Source organism: Scyliorhinus torazame, chromosome 14 (genome assembly GCF_047496885.1).
Source record: "Scyliorhinus torazame isolate Kashiwa2021f chromosome 14, sScyTor2.1, whole genome shotgun sequence".
Classification (NCBI taxonomy): Eukaryota; Metazoa; Chordata; class Chondrichthyes; order Carcharhiniformes; family Scyliorhinidae; genus Scyliorhinus; species Scyliorhinus torazame.
In genome coordinates, this window is record NC_092720.1 from 27,347,595 (window position 1) to 27,370,277 (window position 22,683).

Here is a 22,683-nt window from a genome sequence, read left to right on the forward strand (position 1 = left end):
AGTAATCTACCTTGTGCAATCTTACTGATTAATAATATAATAATAATCTTTATTATTGTCACAAGTAGGCTTACATTAACACTGCAATGAGATTACTGTGAAAAGCTCCCAGTCGCCACATTCCGGCGCCTGTTCGGGTACACAGAGGGAGAATTCAGAATGTCCAATTCACCTAACAAGCACGTCTTTCGGGACTTGTGGGAGGAAACTGGGGCACCCGGAGGAAACCCACGGGGAGAACGTGCAGACTCTGCACAGACAGTGACCCAAGCTGGGAATCGAACCCGGGACCCTGGCACTGTGAAGCAACAGTGCTACCCACTGTGCTACCGTGCCGTCCAAAGAGCTGCAAGGTGGGATTAGAAATCATTGGCAACCCCTCGTCTTGCAAAAGTAACCAATGGATGCTTATTTTATCGACAGCTTGTGCAGCACCGTTGGATGCCCTGGATAGAAATGCTTCGGTTTTCCTCTCGCCGTTCGCCCGTCGTGTGCATCAGGGGTTGTACGGCAACCAGCCAACCCATTGGCCACAGACGCAGGACTCGGTAAGGTTTTGTTTACGTTTATTGGTCGAGCAAATAACCAGCATGCACTCTGCTGAAATCTTCAGATGCGATCATTTTGTCATGTCAGTCGATGACCATAGAGGAGGTGGTGGTGGTGTTGGGGGGGGTGTTGGGGGGGGGGGGGGGAGGGGGAGTGAGTGGTGAAGCCCCTTTGATCTCTTGTTGTACTGCAGCCTTGGCGGATGGTCGCAGAAACCCCATCAAGTGCCTGCGCAGGATTTCTGCAGAACCTGCACTAAGGTTTAAAGCAGGCAAATTGGGGAATGTCTGAGGAAATTCACCCCCAAGGACAAATTTGATTTCCATAATTTCTGCTACTGTTCTGCATTGGCGTTCTTGCAGTATATTGTAAAGATTATTGGAGTACACAAGGTAACTCGGTGAGCTTTAAGAGTGATACCCAAGTGTACACGGGGTAGCCTAGTGTGTGATAATGGAGATGTCCCTGTACCTGATTTTTGCGCAAGAGGACAACTAGTTGGTTCCACCATTGTGAAGTGAGAATGGATTAACTCGCCAGTGCACGCACATTTCAATTTAATGAGAGAATTGGAACCTGGTCTGGTTTCCATTTGCACTGCACATAATCGCTCTATAAATGTAGACAAATTGGTTATGAATCCAAGCAATCATGTAAAGGGGTAACGGATTAAATCACCAAATGCTGAGAGGGGGGAACTGATTGAGGCATGTAGAAGTATGAGGGACATAGATAGGGTGGCTAGGAAGGAACCTTTCTCCTTAGCAGAGGGGGCCATAACCAGGGGGCATAGATTTAAGATAAGGGGCAGGAGGTTTAATGGGGATGTGAGAAAAATCTTTTCACCCAGAAGGCGGTTGGAATGTGGAACTCACTGCCTGTAAGGGTGGTAGAGGTGGGCACTCTGATGACATATAGGAAGTTCTGTGGAAATTAAGGGGCAATGTAGCATGGCCAATCCACCTAACCTGCACATCTTTGGACTGTGTGAGTGAAACCAGAGCACCCGGAGGAAATCCACGCAGACACAGGGAGAATGTGCAAACTCCACACAGACAGATACCCAAGGTCGGAATCGAACCCGGGACCCGAGGCACTGTGAGGCTAACCACTGTGCCACCATGCTGCAATGCGCTTGATCTTGTCGATCAAATATCTTTCTAACTCAGCCTTAAAAATATTCATCAAGCCATCCTCCAATGCCCTCTGGAGTGTAGAGTTCCGCAGACCAACAACCCTCTGAGAGAAATTATTTTTTTCTCACCTCTGTCTCAAATGGGCGATCCCTTAAACTGTGTCTCCTAGTTCCAATCTCTTCCACAAGGGAAACATCTTCACAGCACCACACCCCAGCTTAATTCCCCTCAGCTTCTTGTATTTCAATAAGATCTCATTCTTCTAAACTCCAATGGATATAGGCCCAAACCTGCCAAAACTTTCCTCAGATAACCTACTCATCCCAGGAATCAGTCAAGTGACCCTTCTCTGAATTACTTCTGATGATATATTGTTTCACAAGTAAGGAGATCAAAACTGTACAGTGCTCCAGATGTGTTCTCACCAATCGCTATACAGTTATGGCTAAATTCCCTACTTCCATTTTCTCACTCCCCTTGCAAAAAACATTCCATTTGTCTTCCGAATCACTTGCTGTACCTGCAGACTAACGTTTTGTGATTCATATACAGGAAACCAAATCCCTCTGATTTGTCGAGCTTTACAATCTTTCTCCTTTTAAATAATATGCTGCTTTTCTATCCTTCCCGCCAAAACGGATGAGGTACCCTCAATAATGACACTTAGAGATTAAACTGTAAAGAAGGCTTTATTAGACCAATAACTATGCTAGAGCTAGAGACGAGAGCTGACTGTTGCAGACCATGAGGCAGCCCTTATGTATGGCTCCCAGATGGGCGGAGCCAGAGGCGGAGTCCCCAGTGTTACAAGCCCGGTCTTAAAGGGGACATCACCTTACATGATGATAAGGCAGTAACCGTTCATCACAACGGACAAGTTCACATTTTCTCACATTACACTCCATCTGCCATTTTCCTGCCTCCTCACTTAACCTATCTAAGTCCCTTTGTAAACACTTTAAATCCCTCTCGTGGTTATAATCATCCAAAATTCCTTAAGATTCTTCAAGGGTGCCGGCCATACATTCGGTTCCTTCATCAAAGTCATTGATCTAGATTGTAAATAACACTGACCCTTGTGGCACTCTACTAGTTGCAGCTTGGCAACCTGAAATTGACCCATTTAGCCTTACACTCTGTGTCCTGCTGCCCAACCAATCCTCCATTTATGATACTATGTTACCCCCTACAACATGAGCTCTTATTTTGCACAGTACCCTTTGATGCGGCATCTTATCAAATGCCTTTTGCAAATCCAAGTACACTTCAACTAGAAGTTCCCCTTTTATTCTTGTTACTTCTGAAAGAACTCGACTAAATTAGCCAATTACGATTTCACAAAATCATGTGGACTATGCCTAATTGCGTTAAGATTTTCGAAGAGCCCTGCTCCTTAATAGATTCCAGCATGTTGTCAATGATGGATCTCCGGCGAACTGCCCTGCAATTATCTACTTTCCGTCTCCTTCATTTCTTGTACAGAACAGTTACATTTGCTATTTTCCAATCGAGTCCTTTCCAGAATCATGTGAATTTTAGAAAATTAAAAGCAATTCATCTACTATCTTTGTAGCTACTTCCCTTAACAGCCGAGGACAAACCTTTAATCCGAATGGTTTTCTCAGTACACTTTTCCTGGTGCTTGTAATTGTTTTAAGTTTCTCCCTCCCCCTTCACTTCTTCATTTAGAAATATTTCCGGGATGCCGTGGGTGGGATTTACCGGCTGTTCATGCTGGTGGGATAATCCGGTCCCACGATGGCGCTTGGGTTTCCCGGTAACGAGGGGAGCATTCAACGGGACATCCCGTTGACACGAGCAGGACCAGTTGGTCGGTAAATCCCACCCGTTATTTTTGTCTCCGACAGTGAAGACTGGCACGACCGGTGGGATTTTCTGGAAATTCTCGCTGGTGGGATGTTCCAGCCCCGCCGATGGTGATCCTCCCCCGCTGCTGGTTCCCTGGCGGCAGAGGGTGCGAACAATGAGAAACCACCCCATTGACAGCGGCGGGACTGGAAAATCCCGCCAGCGTCCGATGGCAGGCTGCCTCAGCCATTGCAAAACAGGCTGCAGGGGGTGGAGGGTGTTGGGGGATGGGGGGGGGGGGGGATGGGGTGTGGAAAGTCCCGCTGAAAATAACTCTTCAATGTTTCCATCGTTTCCTTATTTCCCATTATCAATTCCGCAGACTCATTCCCCAGAGGGCCTACATTCACTTTAGTTGCCTTTAAAAAAAAATACTTTGTGTAAACTCGTGCTACCTGTTTTTGATTTTTATCTAGCTTTCGCTCATACTGTAATTTCTCTCTCCTTATTAATTTCTTAGTCATTCTTTGTGGGTTTTTAATTTCTGTCCAATCTTCTGGCCCACTGCCAATGCAGAATTGCATTTTAGAGCCGATCACGTTACAGTTCTGACCTTGTAAGAATAGTAAATGGGCATTAATAAGCTAAATAGATTTTTTTACAACCATCAATGATGGTATTATATACCAGATTAATTAACTGGATTTGAAGTCTATCAGCTGCTATGGTTGGATTTGAACCGATGTCTAAAGACATAGGCTGGGCCTCAGGATTACTAATGCAGTGACATTACCACTGTGCCACAATCTTGCCTGATTTACGGCTGCGTTTGAGATGGTGTGGGGTGGGTCTTCTTGAACTGCTGTAGCCCATGTGGGGACAGTGCTCCCACAATGCTGCTACGTAGAGTCTTCCAGGGCTTTGATCCAGTGACAATGATGGAATGGCAATATATGACCAATTTGGGATGGTGTGTGACTTAGAGGGGATCGCATGGCCCCCTGTTTCTGCTGCTGCTGTCCTTCTCGGTAATAGAGACGGTGAGGATTTGTGAAGTGTTGCTGAAGAACCCTCAGCGCTCGTTGCTGTGTACACGTACCCAGCACACACGGCAGGCTTGGTTTGCCAGTGGTCGAGGGAGTGAACATTACTGGTGTAATGAGTAATGCTGGAGAAGACTGCTTTGTCCTCGATGATGTAGGGTTTCTTGAGTGTTGCTGCAATTGCACCCACCCAGGTGTGTGGACAATCATAGAATCACAGAATTTACAGTGCAAAAGGAGGCCATTCGGCCCATCGAGTATTCACAGGCCCTTGGAAAGGGCACCCTACTTAAGCCCACACCTCCACCCTATCTCCCGTAACCCAGTAACCTCACCTAACCATTGGGGACACTAAGGGCAATTTAGCATGGCCAATCCACCTGACCGGCACATCTTTGGATTGTGGGAGGAAACAGGAGCACCTGGAGGAAACCCACGAAAGACACGAGGAGAACGTGCAGACTCCGCACGGACAGTGATCCAAGCCGGGAATCAAACCTGGGACCCTGGAGCTGTGAAGCAACTGTGCTAACCAATGTGCTACCGTGTCACCCGCAATATTCCATCACACTCCTGACCTGTACCTTATAGGTGGTAGAGAGTCTTTCAGTACAAGTCCCCTGCCACACAATACCAAGTCTCTGATTTGCTCTCGGCACCATTGCATTTATGTGATTGGATAAGTTCCTTATCACTGGATCAATGGGTAATGCCATTGATATGCCACAAAGGGATGGTTAGACTCTTTCTTTTTGGAGACAGTCACTGCCTGGATTTTTATGGCATGCATGTTACTTGCCACTTATTAATCCAAGCCTAGAGGTTGTCCAGATCTTGCTACAACTGGAACATTCCACTTCATAATAATGAAAGTTTTGAAGAAAATATATATTCATAATGAGACGCAGAGTATTGGGGTGGAGAAAGATCACATAATTTACAGAGTGCAGAAAATTACTGCCACTCTTCAAGTATCGGGTCAGCTAACCTCTGTAAGATTTCATGGGTAACGTTGAATTTGCAGATATCCTGAAAAAAGGTGGGAATGCGGCAGATGCTATGGTTGCTATGGCAGCAGTCTTGAGTCTGACTGAATCATTCGGTACTGGTCTTGGTGGAGATTGCAATTGCATGTTTTACAATGGTATGACGAAGAAAGTATACGGACTAAATGGAAGGTAAGAAACAGTAGTTCAAATTCATAGTCATACATATTATTCCTCCTCCTGCACCTCTTCCCCACCCTCGAATGACCAACACTGACTTCTTCCAACAGTTAATTTGAGGGGGTCAAATGATTTCGCTTTTAAACTACGCGTATCCCACTGCACCCTGAATTATGATAGCTGTAACACTTGCCTTCTGAAATCAGTATGTAAAAATGTATTTAATTCCAAACTTCTTCAAGAAGTACAAAAACATAAATAATCCGGAGAACACAATCCCCAACTCACAGTTGTACAGTCTACAAATTTTCCCCCCTATTCACCATGAACAACTGCTCAAACATGGCCACAAACAGTCCTCACTGTGCCTCAAAGCCCTCCACTGAACCCTTCAGTTCAAACTTAATTTTCCCCAACAGGAGGAAGTCGTGTTGATCCCCTAGCCAGGCCGCCACCCCGGCGGCATATTTTGCCGCCATTCCAGAAACATTCTTTGCCAGGCAATCAGAAGGGCGAAGGCCACAACATTGGCCTTCCTCCCCTCCATCAGCTCTGGCTTTTCCGATATCCCGAAAATCGCCACCATCGAATACGGCCCAACCTCCATGCCCACAATCCTTGCGAGCGTCCCAACTCTCCCCCCCAGTATCTCTCTAACCTCTCACACCCCCAGACTATATGCGTGTGGTTTTCTGGTCCCCGCCCACACTTTTCACACTTGTCTGCCACTCCCTGGAAGAACCCACTCCTCCTCGCCCGAGTCACCTGCACCCTGTTGACCACCTTAAACGGAATCAAACTCATCCACTCACACAAGGAGGTCAAATTCGCCCAATGCAGTACATCACTCCATGCTCCCCAGCCTATCTCCCCCCATCCAACTCCTTCCATTCCTCCTTATTCCTCACCACCTGCTCTCCCAGCCACCCATATATGTCCCCAATCCTACCCATCTTTCCACATCCGGAAGCAGTAACCGTTCTCATTGGGCTTATTTTGGCTGCCTGGGAAACTCTTTCCACGCCTTCCGTGCAAAGTCCCTCACTTGTAAATCCCTAAATTCACTTCTCTTTGTGAGTTCTACGCTCTCCCTCAGCTCCTCTCGGCTTGCGAGCCTCTCCTCCAGATACAAATCCCTCACCCTCACCAGCCCCACCTCGCTCCACTTTCTGTACATATCATCCGTCTCCTCTGGCTTAAGCCCGTGGTTCTCCCACAACAGTGTTAACAGTGACATCCCCTCTGTCCTGAAATGTCTCCTCAGCTGGTTCCACATCTTAATCGTGGACTGTACCACCGGGCTCTCAGTATATCTCCTCGGTGCCAGAGGCAGCGCTGTCGTCACCATGGCCCTCCATCCTAACCCATTCAAACCGCTCTCCTTCCCTCCACCGCCTCACTGTCTCCACATTTGCTGCCCAGTAGTAGTGCAGCAGGTTCAGTAACACCAACCCCTCTTTCTGCCTCTGCCTGTGCAGAAGGGCCCTCTTCACTTTCCCACCCATCCAAACTCCGAAATGACAGTCCAACTTTCGAAAAAAAGGCCTTTGGAATAAAAATCGAGAGCGCCTGGAATACAAATAGGAACCTTGGCAGGACATTACTTTACACCACTTGAACCCTCCCTGCCAGCATCAGATACAGTGTATCCCACCTCCTAAAGTCCTCCCTTATCTCCTCCACCAACTTTGTTAAGTTCCACTTATGCAGCGTGGCCCACTCGCCCGTCACCTGGATCCCCAAGTATCTAAACCTTTCCCTGGCTACCCTAAATGGCAACACCCCTAAATTAGCTCCCCGACCCCACTCATTCACCAGGAACATCTCACATTTCCCCACATTCAATTAATACCCCAAGAAGTCCCAAACCTCTCGAATAGGCTCATAATCCTCCCCATACTACCCAGCAGGCCTGACACATATAATAGCAGGGCATCCACGTACAGTAACACCAGGTGCTCCCGACTCCCCCTCCTAATCCTCTGCCACTCTGCTGGGCCATCACCGGTGCAAGCTCCCCTGGCTCCTTCGCCATCTGCAGCCTTCCAATTGACTTGGGGCTCAACCTGTCCACCCTCAGTTCCAGCACACAATTAAAGTTTCTTCCCATTATCAACTGATATGTGGCCAAGTCCGGGATCGTACCCTCAGGAAGCCCACATCGTCCCAATTCGGTGCATATACGTTCACCAGCACCACTGGCGTCAGCAAAGTGGCCACTCCCCGTGACTTTGAGTCAAACCCCGAGTGAAATACCTGACCCACCCATCCCTTTCTCAGCCTAACCGGCCCTTTGGGCCCCCGCACGCTCCATGTTATCAGCCTTACCGGGGGCTTGCGCCTCCATTCCTCTCTATTGTCTGTCAAAGTCCTCTACCGATCCTGCTCCCTTTAATGTCACCTTATACTGGGCCCATCTAAAATGCCCCCCTTTTACGCACATGACCACGCTTCTTCTTCAACCCTGCCACATCGCATCTCCTACGCTACCCCCCCCTCCCCATTCCCCCTCGGCCAACCCTCGCGGCCATCGCCCCCACCTCACTTCTGTTCACCATCATTACCTGCGAGCTCCTGTGTGAACGCTCCTCCTATCTACCCCTCCACCCCTCACATACCCCCTCCTTCACCTCCCACCCAAACAATGACACATCCAAAACCACAGGTCGCCTCCTCCAAAGAATAAACACCCCCGCAGGTGGAGGAGGGTGGCGGTGTGGTGTGGGGGTGTGGGGAGGGGGGGTGCAGTTGCCCACCTCCAATGCCATCACCCGATCACTGTGGTCTGACATCACCCTCTCCATCTTCTGGACCTGTGGCCACTGTGCCTCCAAACACTCCTCAACCCTTTCCATTGAGCCTTTCATGGGTGCAACCACTCCTTCGATGACCTTCGAAAGGCCCTCCTGCATTTCCTTTCTTTGTTGGCGAAACGCCTCTCTAATAAAAGCCATCAACTGCTCCACCTGGGGTTTTCCAACACGCAACAACCCTTCCCCCTCCGCCATCTTTCCAATTGCTGCTGTGCCACAGGTCTCCTCCAGTTCCTTGGGCAGGTCTATCACCTTCTTCTGCCGGGCCTGATAACCAGCAGACATGCCACTCCCGGGAGAGAATTCTCCTCCACACCTTCAACTACACTTGCCTGTCAATCCTCTCCCCTTTCTCAGGTAAAAAGAGCTCAATTCTCCGCCTTTGAGTCGGAGCTGCTCTGTGTGCGACCACTCACTCCATGACCACCACCCGATGTCCCGTTGCGAGTTACTTTTTACAAGATGCAAAGATCATTTGGAGCATGAATATCCAAGCACTTTGTCTTTGTGAGAGACTTGGGTGCATCCCATGTACAAAAGCTTTGAAAATGTAGTAGAGGATAATTCACATTTTAAATGATTTTTGTTGCAAATGGATCATTGACGTACAACCTGTTCCCCCCCCCCCCCCCACCCCTCTGCAGTGGCAGGTCTCCACAAGCTCTGACCCTTGATTTGTTAAAAAAAACAAGGCTTTGTTGAGACGAACCCTTTGCCGTTGTGCCGTGCCAACCTTGTCACTGTGCCTGGAGCAGCTGCTGGCTGGTGAGACACAATCCATCTCTTTGGAAGCAAGAAGGTGAAGTAACGGCTTTAGCAAACTTACCCGCAGTGTTCTTCTCTCCATGACGTGTCTCCTTTTTTCACTAAAGATTAGCATAGAGGGGAGAAGGCCATCTCTTGTGCTTCAAAATGCTTTGAATTCAAACTGGACAACACTGAAGATCGCACTGCAAGTATGGCCGTTGTTTGCTGACTTGCATTTGTTCCTCTCCAGTAAGTCACCCTTGTTACTAAAGTCCTTGTTGGCCTTTTGTGTTCGCAGTGGCTCAGCTGGTGGCACACCTGCCTCTTAAACCATAAGGTCCTGCATCCAGTCCCACTTCGGAGCTTGAGGACAAAATTCAAGTCGACACTCCAGTGGTGTAGTACTGAGGCAGCACTGCACTGTCAGAGTTGAAGTCTTTCAGATGACACGTTAAAACTGAGGCCGCCTCTGCTTGTTTGGGTGGATATGGAGAAAGGCAGAATGGTTATTTCCAGTGTCCTGGCCAATATTAATGTTACAATCTCTATGGGGATCAATTGATTTTTCAAAAGAAGATTGAAACTTCCACACAATAGGTGGATCCATAGCTCTTTCCAAGGGACTGTGCAGACTGGATGGGCCGAATGGCCTCCTTCTGCACTGTAAATTCTGTGATTCCACGAAAAAATGACACAACCAGATTTCATGTTTTAAAACTTTTACTGGAACAAATGACTGAAAAAAATGGCTAAAGCCTATGTTCTTTTTGGAGGTACTTCCTTTCACTTATGGAGAATTTCTTAAATCCACTTCCAGCAGTAAATCCTGTTGCGATGAGACTTTCCCTCTGGTCATGCTGGGATGAATCTCTCAGAATCCTTAGGCATCTGTGGGATGCATCTCTTCAACTAGAGACACCCTCCCTCCCGTATCCCACAAACATGGTTCACAAAGCCAAGCAGCCTCTTTTCCCTGTTGTCCAAACAAAACTCCTGTCTGTCTGTGATGGTCATTTTCTTTTTAGTGATTTTTACCGTTTGGGAAATAGTGGGATAGAGGGGGTGGGGGGTGGGGAGTGGTGGAAGAAGGATTCCTGAGCTGATTATTGGACCGTTGAATCACATTGAATGATCCTTCCATGGTCAACAGGGTCCTGTCATCGGATGCTAGGGATGCTACCGCTGCACACAACGCTTCCTTGTGTTATTAATTTGTAGGGAAGCCTGTAACCTGATCTCATAAATGGCTTCCGCTGCCCTCGTTCCCCATGGCAATGTGATTTGGGATGTGTAGTGCACAAAGACTCCATGAGACGAATAGAGTGAAGTCGATGAGGCTTTATTAAGCGTGTCTGTTCCCCAGCAGCCCGATAGTAAACTGGCATGCGGGGGAAGGCACCGGCTTCTTATACTTCGCCTTCAGGGCGGAGTATGAGGTCAACGGCCAACCAGGACCCGGGATCTGTCAGCCAATGACATTAGGGCTTCCAGTCCCACATGACCCCCAATACATACTACCACAGGATGCTTTACACATTAAAGCTGCAATACAGATGCAAGCTATTGTTGTTGCCATAGCTGGAACTTCTGCAGGGGATTTAAAGTTTATTATGGGAGGAAAGACATAATTGTGTCAGCAGTGTTCTTGTACAAAAGCATGTGTGTAATAACACCACCTGACTATTTAATAGTGTTATCCTGTGTAAAATAAGTGGGCCCTTTACATTTAAAATGAGGGATTTGATATGAGCACACATTTGCAAAATGATACAGTTTGCAATAATTTCAATCTTTCAAATCCTATAGGGATTGGACGCACAGGATTTATTAGAAACCCACTAAACATTCAGTTGACTTTCTGATAAGGTGAATGGGGAATGAAGCAACGTTTATCAAAGGTGATGGGGCAATTTTAACCTGCCTTGCCTTGCCCATTGGAAAACTGATAGATCAGGGTGGCTTGCTGGTTTCGCACCTTTTCCAAGGGAAGCCAATGGGCAGCGACATTAAGTGGTCTGTAAAACCCAAACTTCCACCTAATCCTGTGGGTTTCGTGTTTGATGACCCTTAATACCTCCGTTTTTATTTCCCATTGTTGCTATTTACATAATGGGAATAATCAAATCAGTTATACTAAGAACAGTGAAATAGCAGTTACTCTCTTGAATGCGCCATGGTTAATAGTTGAAGAAAGGAGAGAGAAATGGGGTGGGATTCTCCGATTCCCCAGCCACGTGTATTTTGGCGGCGTGCTGTTCACTGGCGGTGGGACTTCTCTACTCCCGCCGCTTGTCCATGGGATTTCCCACTGGACCCACCCCACCGGGAAACTCATGGGTGGCAGAGCGCTGCCAGCGGGAAATGCGAATTCCAAAATCCGGAGAATTTCGGCCATGGTGCTTTTGTTACTTTTCTTGGCACTGGGCTGGAGATGCCATGCTATAACCCCGGGTAGCCCCTGATGAATTTGATCACCTGCCTCCATGGTGAAACCCGATGGAGTTTGATCACTGTAAATGTGAATTTTCTAACACTGTGTTTCTGCGTACCAGCTCTCGCCGGGGGAAATTCTGCAGCCTGCTGGCGGAAAGAGGCTTCCCTGTGGCTGAAATTGCAGCATTTCGTTGGAACCGAGGAGCGGGCGTCCTGCAGAACCCAGGAAACTAGCACGGAAAGGATCTCCTGTTACAGGGTTAAAAACCCTAAATGTGGGCAGATATTCAAGAACCCTCGCCTCGCTCAGACTTTTAAGGTGGGTAATTCAACTCTCTCCTCACGTCCTTTTAAACTTGTGTTCTGAATCAGTCATCACAAAGTGATTTATTGTAGGAAGAATTAGACACGCACAGAATCACCTTGTCCCAAACGGCATTCGAATTCCAGTTCTCTTCCCGCACCTCGTGGCACACTCTGTTTCCATAGTTAGTTATTCCTGCAACAGATTGCTAGTCTATCACCAGAGGCTTTGTAGCATCAAGCGTAGCTGACCAGTAATTTCTCCCACTCTTCCCGCCAGCCAATGGCCTGTCGGATGGATTTTGCAGGTTGATGCTCAACCCGTTTGGCTATGAACGCACCGTCCTTGGTGTCACCAAGTCCTGGGCTGGGACTCAAACCCGGAGCCTCTGGCTCAGAGGCAGGTGTGGTGTTGGGTGCTCTGGTGCACAGATGAGCCAACACAGTTGTATGTGGTACAACTCTATTTTATTTTAACTCTTATAATACAGTTCGTTCTGGATACTCTGCACGTGCTGTCTCCCTGAGTGTGTTTGGTAGCAGATGTGTCCTGGTCCTCCTCTGCAGCTAATACTGACCACCGGGGGTCGTGTCTGTGCTTTTATATCTTTCTGTCATTGGTTGTGGTGTTGTGTGTTCTGATTTGTCTGTTGGTGTGTCTATCATGATGTGTGTGTTTGAATATCATGACATCCCCCCTTTTTACAAAGATATGTGCCTACGTGGTTATAAATATAATTGTGTCGTGAGTGCATCTAAGAGTGTGTGTGTGTGTTGTGTACAGCGTGTGTATATGACGTAACTATTTACATGGGGCGATGTCGGGTGCGTCACACTAACAAGGTTGTACCATAACAAAACTTGGATGCGAGAGAAAAAAAAACTTGAACATTGGTCCGGTCAGACGATATCTGGAACAATAAACAACAACAGGTTATAATACAGAAGTGTTTGACTTTTTGAACGTATGAACAGCGTTATAAGTCCAGTCTAATGGGTGACCGCCTCAAGAATGGGCTGGTCCTCAAGCCGGTTCAGCTGTGGAGATTTGGGGTCACACTGGTTCACCTTGGACTGTTGGAGGTGATGCTGTTGCCGAAGTCTCTACTTTACCATTTGTTGTACTTCGTGCAGTGCTTGGTTTTTTCATTCGTGCAAATATAACATTCAACATCTTTGTTAGTGGTGCCTTGGCTGTGGTTTGGTTCTGGTGGCGATGGAAGGGGCATGATCCGTGGCATCTCCACGAAGTCATCCTTGGGAACCAGTAGAGGATCCGGCGTGTGCGTACGGTTCAGTTGCGAGTGTGGAAGGCGGCGCAAAGCTCGCTGATTGCGCCTACGCACCAATCCATCCGCCCTGCATGCCAGGAACAAGGTGGAGTCTTTTTTCTTTTTATGTTTGTGGTGGACGGCATCTTGTAGCCGATGGGTCGTTGCCATCGAAGTAGCACCATCACTAATATCATGCAAGGCGATGACTGTGCCAGATGTGGAAGTTGGCCGAGACCATGCACGCTGGTTCCGGCCACCTGCTGTGCCGGAAGGGCGACTCCACAGAGAAACGTCGAAGCATGTCGCCTTGGAGAGAGAATTGTTGCTCGCATCAACGTCTGGCGATGGCGCGAATTGGTGTGTCCATCTTGGACCGCCGGTGCTGGTTGCCACTGCCGACCCAGTGGGACTGCCACGCGATCCATTCCCTGTCGCCGTGGCATCCGCCGTCACCCTGAGCGTGCCATCACCGAGGCCGCGACACCGCCCGTCCGGAGCAAGGTCTGGCGTGCGCAAATCAGAGTCGGCGCTTGGCTGCTCCCCATCTGGAGTCCGGTCTGCCTTCCGTCGATGCCCCCCGTCCGGAGTCCCAACAGGTTCACTGGAGGCAGCCGAGATTCCCTGAAGCTGCACTTCTGGAGTCAGAACATGCAGGAATGCACCAACCAGTGGAGAGGCTCGAGCCATCGAGGGTGGAAGCGGTGCGCCGCCACCGCAGTCGTCAGTGGTCCCACCGTGATCGCCGAGTGCCTCGGTACGCACTAGGCGAGGTCTGTCACCTTGCACCTTTTGCATGGGAAGTGGGATGCTGTCGTCACTCGTCTCACATCCCGTGGATAGATTCTCATTAGCAGCTTGCTGTTCACTAGGGTTGGATAAATTGTCAGAGTTTTCATCTGGTGGTGCACACCATGTCGGTGGACTGTCATTGTCTTGCCGTTGTCCTTCATTTGGGCTTTTCTTCTTTGGAATTTTAAATCTTCCCCCAGACATTGCAGAACCTTGTTTATTACCCCCAAATTCTCCCATATGTATGGTCTCGAATATAGGATCCAATGTTTCTATCGACATTGTACTATTTTCCAAAGAACATTCCGTTTCACTTTTCTTCTCAGGTACCTCATATGTATCTTTGTCTAATGTACATGCCTTCATGGTCTCTGGGTCTGATTTTGCTGGGACTGGCATGGTCACAGTCTCTCTTTTACTGTTCTCAATTGCCCACATTATACTCCCCATACATAACTGCTTAATCACTGGGGTTAGTGTGGTACAATGGATAATCGGGTCGACCTTATCTGCATCTTCACCATTAGTGGAAAGCACACTTGGTTCACTTGAAACTGCTGTGGGTTTTAAATTCGTTATCTGGCTACTCGATGTCGGTGTCCTCAGGATTCTTGCTCCAATGTTCTGCTCATTTATCAGTGGAGTGTGTATAGGTTCAATGCAATTAATGTTCCCCTCAAGGTTTGAAGAGTCATTACTGACTAACTGCTGGTCTCCGAAGTTGGGATTTTGCGGCATTGTGTTGAAGGGAGACATTTGTCCCTGCTGTAGATATGATTCAGGTTGTGTTATTTCCATTACCTGAGGATCAATGTCTTGTCCATTTTTTCGATCCGTACTAAAAGACTGGCAATTCTCAGTCTGCTCCTTGCAAGTTAAACATTCAATAAATTTCTTTAGCAAATCCTCAGCATCCTTCTGTGGCCGTGCAGCATTATTAATCTCTGTTCGGCTATAATGATCCTGAAGGTCAGCGCATAAACCTTTTTTCTTCGGGCTTGGACGAGGCGATTCCTTTGGCTTGTCTTCAGTTGGGCTTGAACAGTCATCAGCGCTGTGCCCTTCATTGTAGCATGAGAGACCTTCATGGTCATGCTGCTGTGTAGTGGAGCATGGTAGGCTGTTATAGCCTTCTTGCTGTTCACGTGAGCATGGCAGACTTGCATCATCTGCCGCTGGTTGGTCAGGAGAGGTTGCTAGACCCTCATGGTCTTGTTCCTGCAAGGACTGCACATTGGAGTCTTGCGTTGCTTCTATCGTGGAGGCTGTCCACGAGTTCTCTGTGGAGGCTTGTGACACTGGAGTCACTTCTTGTTCGTGCAAGGACTGCGCTCTGGAGTCTTGCGTTGCTTCTATCGTGGAGGCTGTCCACGAGCTCTCGGTGGAGGCTTGTGACACTGGAGTCACTTCTTGTTCGTGCAAGGACTGCGCTCTGGAGTCTTGCGTTGCTTCTATCGTGGAGGCTGTCCACGAGCTCCCTGTGGAGGCTTGTGACACTGGAGTCACTTCTTGTCCGTGCAAGGACTGCGCTCTGGAGTCTTGCATTTCTGCAATTGTGGAGTCTGTCCACGAGCTTGCTGTGGAGGCTTGTGACACTGGAGTCACTTCTGGTTCATGCGAGGACTGCGCTCTGGAGTCTTGCATGTCTTCTTTCATAGAGTCAGGAACGTTGAGCGGGACGTGGACCATGCTCTGTGTGGCAGCAGGGCGCTCTCCGTGTGCTTGCACCGCTCCCTGTCTGTTAATGTCAGGCTGCAGCATCATCCGGTACTGATAAGTTGGAACGTCATATCTGCTGGATTGAAGATCCTCAAATCCGAAAAATGAATCCGCATCTGCGTCGGATTCAATGTGGGGGCCGCCAATGTGCAACACGAAAGGTTCGTCCGAGTCATAGTCGTATAGGACCACGGAGCTATCATTGGGCTCGCGAGGTCCGGAAACACTGTAAAGATCGTCATCGAAGTATTCGAGGTCGGAATCATCGGCTTGTGCGTAGGTAACTGCTTGTCGGAGGGTTCTTCGGAGGTCAAATTCATCTCCTGGGTCAATTTGCGGCACTGTGCTGTCATTCCAGGTGAGGGAAGGTTGTTTTACAGCTTTAACAGATTTTTGTTGTTTTGATTTGGGACGTTTCCCTTTTAAATTGGATTTGGGACGTTTCCCCTTTAAATTGGTGCAGTCTGGGGCCTCTGACATCCTGACGCTCGGTATGTAGCACGTAGGAAGCGACTGCGCATGCTCAAATCGCTGTTCCTTTACCGATGGCCGTTTTCTTGACTGCGCATGCGCAGCATCTCGCGCATGCGCAAACGATACTTCCGGTTCTGCGCACTGCTCGCGCAACTGTGCTAGCGTGATACCTTTAGCAAGATGGCCGCCGACCTCGACCCAGCCCTCTCTCAGGCCCGGGATTTCGGCCTCTGGGAATTCGGGCTCCGGGATCCCAGCCACGAGGTGAGTACTGCAGCTTTTCTTACCTTTACTTGCCGATTGGATTGTGTTTTCTTCACAGTACTTGGAGAATTTGTCCAGGACTGCCTGGTAATCGTACCTTTGCTGCCTCCTGAAGAACCTGAACCTTGTGAATATTTCTCTTGCCCTTGCACCGGCGATGGTGAGGAGAAATTCAATTTTTTCGCTATCATCCAGGTCTTGGAGTTCAGCTGCCACCAGGAACAATTCGAACCATTGCCGGAATCGCCGCCAGTTTTCGCGGAGGTCGCCGTGGCACTGGAGCGGCTGCGGAACCGGGAGCTCTATCATTTTGCCTGGGCACTGCTGGTTGTCTCTGTACACTGAGGTATGCCGGCAGGTATCGATCCACTCCTGTACCATGTGGTGTTGGGTGCTCTGGTGCACAGATGAGCCAACACAGTTGTATGTGGTACAACTCTATTTTATTTTAACTCTTATAATACAGTTCGTTCTGGATACTCTGCACGTGCTGTCTCCCTGAGTGTGTTTGGTAGCAGATCTGTCCTGGTCCTCCTCTGCAGCTAATACTGACCACCGGGGGTCGTGTCTGTGCTTTTATATCTTTCTGTCATTGGTTGTGGTGTTGTGTGTTCTGATTTGTCTGTTGGTGTGTCTATCATGATGTGTGTGTTTGAATATCATGACAGCAGGGATGCTACCCACTGCACCACAAGACCTCCGTCCAAAGTGCTTTAGCACCAATTAAATACTCCTGAAGTGTAGTCACTGTGTAACATAGGAAACGCGGCAACCAAATTACATATAGCAAGGTTTCACAAACAGCAACATGATAGTGCCCAGATAATCTGCTTCAGTGATTTTGGTTGAATTATGAATATTATTCAGTACAGCGAGGAGGACTTCTGCTCTTCTTCAAAAAGTGCCATGGGATCTTTTACATCCACTTGACTGAGCAGTCGAGGACTCTGACATCTCCCCAAAAGACCAACACCTCCAAAATTGCAGCAATCCCTCAGTACTGCACTGAAGAGTCAGCCTGGATTTTACGTCCAAGTACCTACAGTTGGATATAAACTCACAATCTTGTGGCTCCGAGGCAATAATGTTACTGATTGAGCCATGGCTCATGGGTTCTTGGGTGCAGTCACTCCTGTTGATTCACAATTGCTCTATCCACATTCACATTACCACAATTCATATGTTGTTAGACTCTGGAAAGCCAGTTGCAGAAGCCGAGTACTGGAGCCAATCTTTACTCAGTCTTACATTTATTTACAGCGTTAAACATTACAAACATACACCTCCTAACTCAAAAACACACAGCTTCAATCGGTGTCATTTTATACGTGCTTGATCGAAACCCCAGTTAATTCCTACCACCAGCACACAACTAAACACACTTAATGTACAATTTTTTTTTTTAATTAAATATTTTATTGAAAATTTTTGGTCAACCAACACAGTACATTGTGCATCCTTTACACAATATTATAACAACACAAATAACAATGACCTATTTTATAAACAAAAAATGAATAAATAATAAATAACAAAAATGAAAACTAGCCCTAATTGGCAACTGCCTTGTCACAAGTAACACTCTCCCAAAATATAATTTAACAGTCCAATATATAATTATCTGTAGCAACGACCTATACATACTATACAGTATATATTAACAACCCTGAGAGTCCTTCTGGTTCCTCCTCCCCCCCCCCCCCCCCCCACCCCCCACCCCCCGATCCTGGGCTGCTGCTGCTGCCTTCTTTTTCCCATTCCGTCTATCTTTCTGCGAGGTAATCGACGAATGGTTGCCACCGCCTGGTGAACCCTTGAGCCGACCCCCTTAGGACGAACTTAATCCGCTCTAGCTTTATAAACCCCGCCATGTCATTTATCCAGGTCGCCATCCCCGGGGGCTTGGCTTCTTTCCACATTAGCAATATCCTGCGCCGGGCTACTAGGGACGCAAAGGCCAAAACATCGGCCTCTCTCGCCTCCTGCACTCCCGGCTCTTGTGCAACCCCAAATATAGCCAACCCCCAGCTTGGTTCGACCCGGACTCCTACTACTTTTGAAAGCACCTTTGTCACCCCCATCCAAAACCCCTGTAGTGCCGGGCATGACCAAAACATATGGGTATGATTCGCTGGGCTTCTCGACCACCTCGCACACCTATCCTCCACCCCAAAAAATTTACTGAGCCGTGCTCCAGTCATATGTGCCCTGTGTAATACCTTAAACTGAATCAGGCTTAGCCTGGCACACAAGGACGACGAGTTTACCCTGCTTAGGGCATCTGCCCACAGCCCCTCCTCGATCTCCTCCCCCAGCTCTTCTTCCCATTTCCCTTTTAGTTCATCTACCATAGTCTCCCCTTCGTCCCTCATTTCCCTATATATATCTGACACCTTACCATCCCCCACCCATGTCTTTGAGATCACTCTGTCCTGCACCTCTTGTGTCGGGAGCTGCGGGAATTCCCTCACCTGTTGCCTCGCAAAAGCCCTCAGTTGCATATACCTGAATGCATTCCCTTGGGGCAACCCATATTTCTCGGTCAGCGCTCCCAGACTCGCGAACTTCCCATCCACAAACAGATCTTTCAGTTGCGTTATTCCTGCTCTTTGCCACATTCCATATCCCCCATCCATTCCCCCCGGGGCAAACCTATGGTTGTTTCTTATCGGGGACCCCCCCAAGGCTCCAGTCTTTCCCCTATGCCGTCTCCACTGTCCCCAAATCTTCAGTGTAGCCACCACCATCGGGCTTGTGGTGTAGTTCCTCGGTGAGAACGGCAATGGGGCTGTCACCATAGCCTGTAGGCTAGTCCCCCTACAGGACGCCCTCTCTAATCTCTTCCACGCCGCTCCCTCCTCCTCTCCCATCCACTTACTCACCATTGAAATATTAGCGGCCCAATAATACTCACTTAGGCTCGGTAGTGCCAGCCCCCCCCCTATCCCTGCTACGCTGTAAGAATCCCTTCCTCACTCTTGGGGTCTTCCCGGCCCACACAAAACCCATGATGCTCTTTTCAATCCTTTTAAAAAAAGCCTTCGTGATCACCACCGGGAGGCACTGAAACACAAAGAGGAATCTCGGGAGGACCACCATCTTAACCACCTGCACCCTCCCTGCCATTGACAGGGATACCATATCCCATCTCTTGAAATCCTCCTCCATCTGTTCCACCAACCGCGTTAAATTTAACCTATGCAATGTGCCCCAATTCTTAGCTATCTGGATCCCCAGGTAACGAAAGTCCCTTGTTACCTTCCTCAACGGTAGGTCCTCTATTTCTCTACTCTGCTCCCCTGGATGCACCACAAACAACTCAGTTTCCCCATGTTCAATTTATACCCTGAAAAATCCCCCAAACTCCCCAAGTATCCGCATTATTTCTGGCATCCCCTCCGCCGGGTCCGCCACGTATAGTAGCAAATCGTCTGCATACAAAGATACCCGGTGCTCTTCTCCTCCCCTAAGTACTCCCCTCCACTTCTTGGAACCCCTCAACGCTATCGCCAGGGGCTCAATCGCCAGTGCAAACAATAATGGGGACAGAGGGCATCCCTGCCTTGTCCCTCTATGGAGCCGAAAATATGCAGATCCCCGTCCATTCGTGACCACGCTCGCCACTGGGGCCCTATACAACAGCTGCACCCATCTAACATACCCCTCTCCAAAACCAAATCTCCTCAACACCTCCCACAAATAATCCCACTCCACTCTATCAAATGCTTTCTCGGCATCCATCGCCACTACTATCTCCTTTTCTCCCTCTGGTGGGGCCATCATCATTACCCCTAACAACCTCCGTATATTCGTGTTCAGCTGTCTCCCCTTCACAAACCCAGTTTGGTCCTCGTGGACCACCCCCGGGACACATTCCTCTATTCTCATTGCCATTACCTTGGCCAGGACCTTGGCATCTACATTTAGGAGGGAAATAGGTCTATAGGACCCGCATTGTAGCGGGTCCTTTTCCTTCTTTAAGAGAAGCGATATCGTTGCTTCAGACATAGTCGGGGGCAGTTGTCCCCTTTCCTTTGCCTCATTAAAGGTCCTCGTCAGTACTGGGGCGAGCAAGTCCACATATTTTCTATAGAATTCGACTGGGAATCCATCCGGTCCCGGGGCCTTTCCCGCCTGCATGCTCCTAATTCCTTTCACCACTTCTTCTACCTCGATCTGTGCTCCCAGTCCCACCCTTTCCTGCTCTTCCACCTTGGGAAATTCCAGCTGATCCAAGAAGCCCATCATTCTCTCCCTCCCATCCGGGGGTTGAGCTTCATATAATTTTTTATAAAATGTCTTGAACACTCCATTCACTCTCTCCGCTCCCCGCTCCATCTCTCCTTCCTCATCCCTCACTCCCCCTATTTCCCTCGCTGCTCCCCTTTTCCTCAATTGGTGTGTCAGCAACCTGCTCGCCTTCTCCCCATATTCGTACTGTACACCCTGTGCCTTCCTCCATTGTGCCTCTGCAGTGCCTGTAGTCAGCAAGTCAAATTCTACATGTAGCCTTTGCCTTTCCCTGTACAGTCCCTCCTCCGGTGCTTCCGCATATTGTCTGTCCACCCTCAAAAGTTCTTGCAGCAACCGCTCCCGTTCCTTACTCTCCTGCTTCCCTTTATGTGCCCTTATTGATATCAGCTCCCCTCTAACCACCGCCTTCAACGCCTCCCAGACCACTCCCACCTGGACCTCTCCATTATCATTGAGTTCCAAGTACTTTTCAATGCACCCCCTCACCCTTAGACACACACCCTCATCTGCCATTAGTCCCATGTCCATTTTCCAGGGTGGGCGCCCTCCTGTTTCCTCCCCTATCTCCAAGTCCACCCAGTGTGGAGCGTGATCCGAAATGGCTATAGCCGTATACTCCGTTCCCCTCACCTTCGGGATCAATGCCCTACCCAGCACAAAAAAGTCTATTCGCGAGTAGACTTTATGGACATAGGAGAAAAACGAGAACTCCTTACTCCTAGGTCTGCTAAATCTCCACGGGTCACACCTCCCATCTGCTCCATAAAATCTTTAAGTACCTTGGCTGCTGCCGGCCTCCTTCCAGTCCTGGACTTCGACCTACCCAGCCGTGGTTCCAACACCGTATTAAAATCTCCCCCCATTATCAGCTTTCCCATCTCTAGGTCCGGAATGCGTCCTAGCATCCGCCTCATAAAATTGGCATCATCCCAGTTCGGGGCATATACGTTTACCAAAACCACCGTCTCCCCCTGTAGTTTGCCACTCACCATCACGTATCTGCCCCCGTTATCCGCCACTATAGTCTTTGCCTCGAACATTACCCGCTTCCCCACTAATATAGCCACTTAATGTACAATTAACAGCAGTCACCATTGTACCTCCTGAATGACAACCTGAATCAAACATTTTGTTGGCTATTTTGTCATTTACACATGTATTGGGCAGCACGGTAGCACAGTGGTTAGCATTGTTGCTTCACAGCGCCAGGGTCCCAGTCGATTCCTGGCTTGGGTCACTGTCTGTGCGGAGTCTGCACGTTCTCCCTGTGTCTGCGTGGGTTTCCTCCGGGTGCTCCGGCTTCCGCCAACAAGTCACAAAAGACGTGCTGTTAGGTCATTTGGACATTCCGAATTCTCCCTCTGTGGACCCGGAATGTGCCGACTAGGGGCTTTTCACAGTAACTTTATAGCAGTGTTAATGTAAGCCTACTTGTGACAATAAAGATTATTATATTGTTATTAATCCTTTAATTTTTCCAAAGGCAGCTTGAGAAAGCAACTTGGTGAGCTGAGGCCTGATACAAATCAAGAAGCGGCTCGATTTCCTAGAGGGAGCAACAGTTAAAATCTGAACTCACTCACTCCCCTCACCTGCACTTCACTTCTAACACATAATGAAAATGAACAAGTTTCTATCTTGTGGAGGTTAGGTGGATTAACCATGTTAAATTGCCCTTCATGTCCAGGGATATGCGGTTTAAGTGTGGTACGGGGTTGCAGGGATAGCATGGGAGCCTGTTGGGTTGCTCTTTCAGAGGGTCGGTGCAGACTCGATGGGCCGAATGGCCTCCTTCTGGACTGTAGGGATACTACGAGTCTCCCGAGTCCTCATATAACTAGAGTATTCCCAATGCAGCTGAGGTTCCATTATCCATGAGGTTTCATTCATCTGCAACCCCCTGGACAAAC

The 22,683-nt window shown here is 48.6% G+C and overlaps 1 pseudogene; it reads left to right on the forward strand.

The window, feature by feature from the left end:
- Nucleotides 1-456: 456 nt before the first annotated feature.
- The window catches only part of LOC140389476 (glutathione hydrolase-like YwrD proenzyme), a 135,004-nt pseudogene continuing 112,777 nt past the window's right edge, over nt 457-22,683 (forward strand).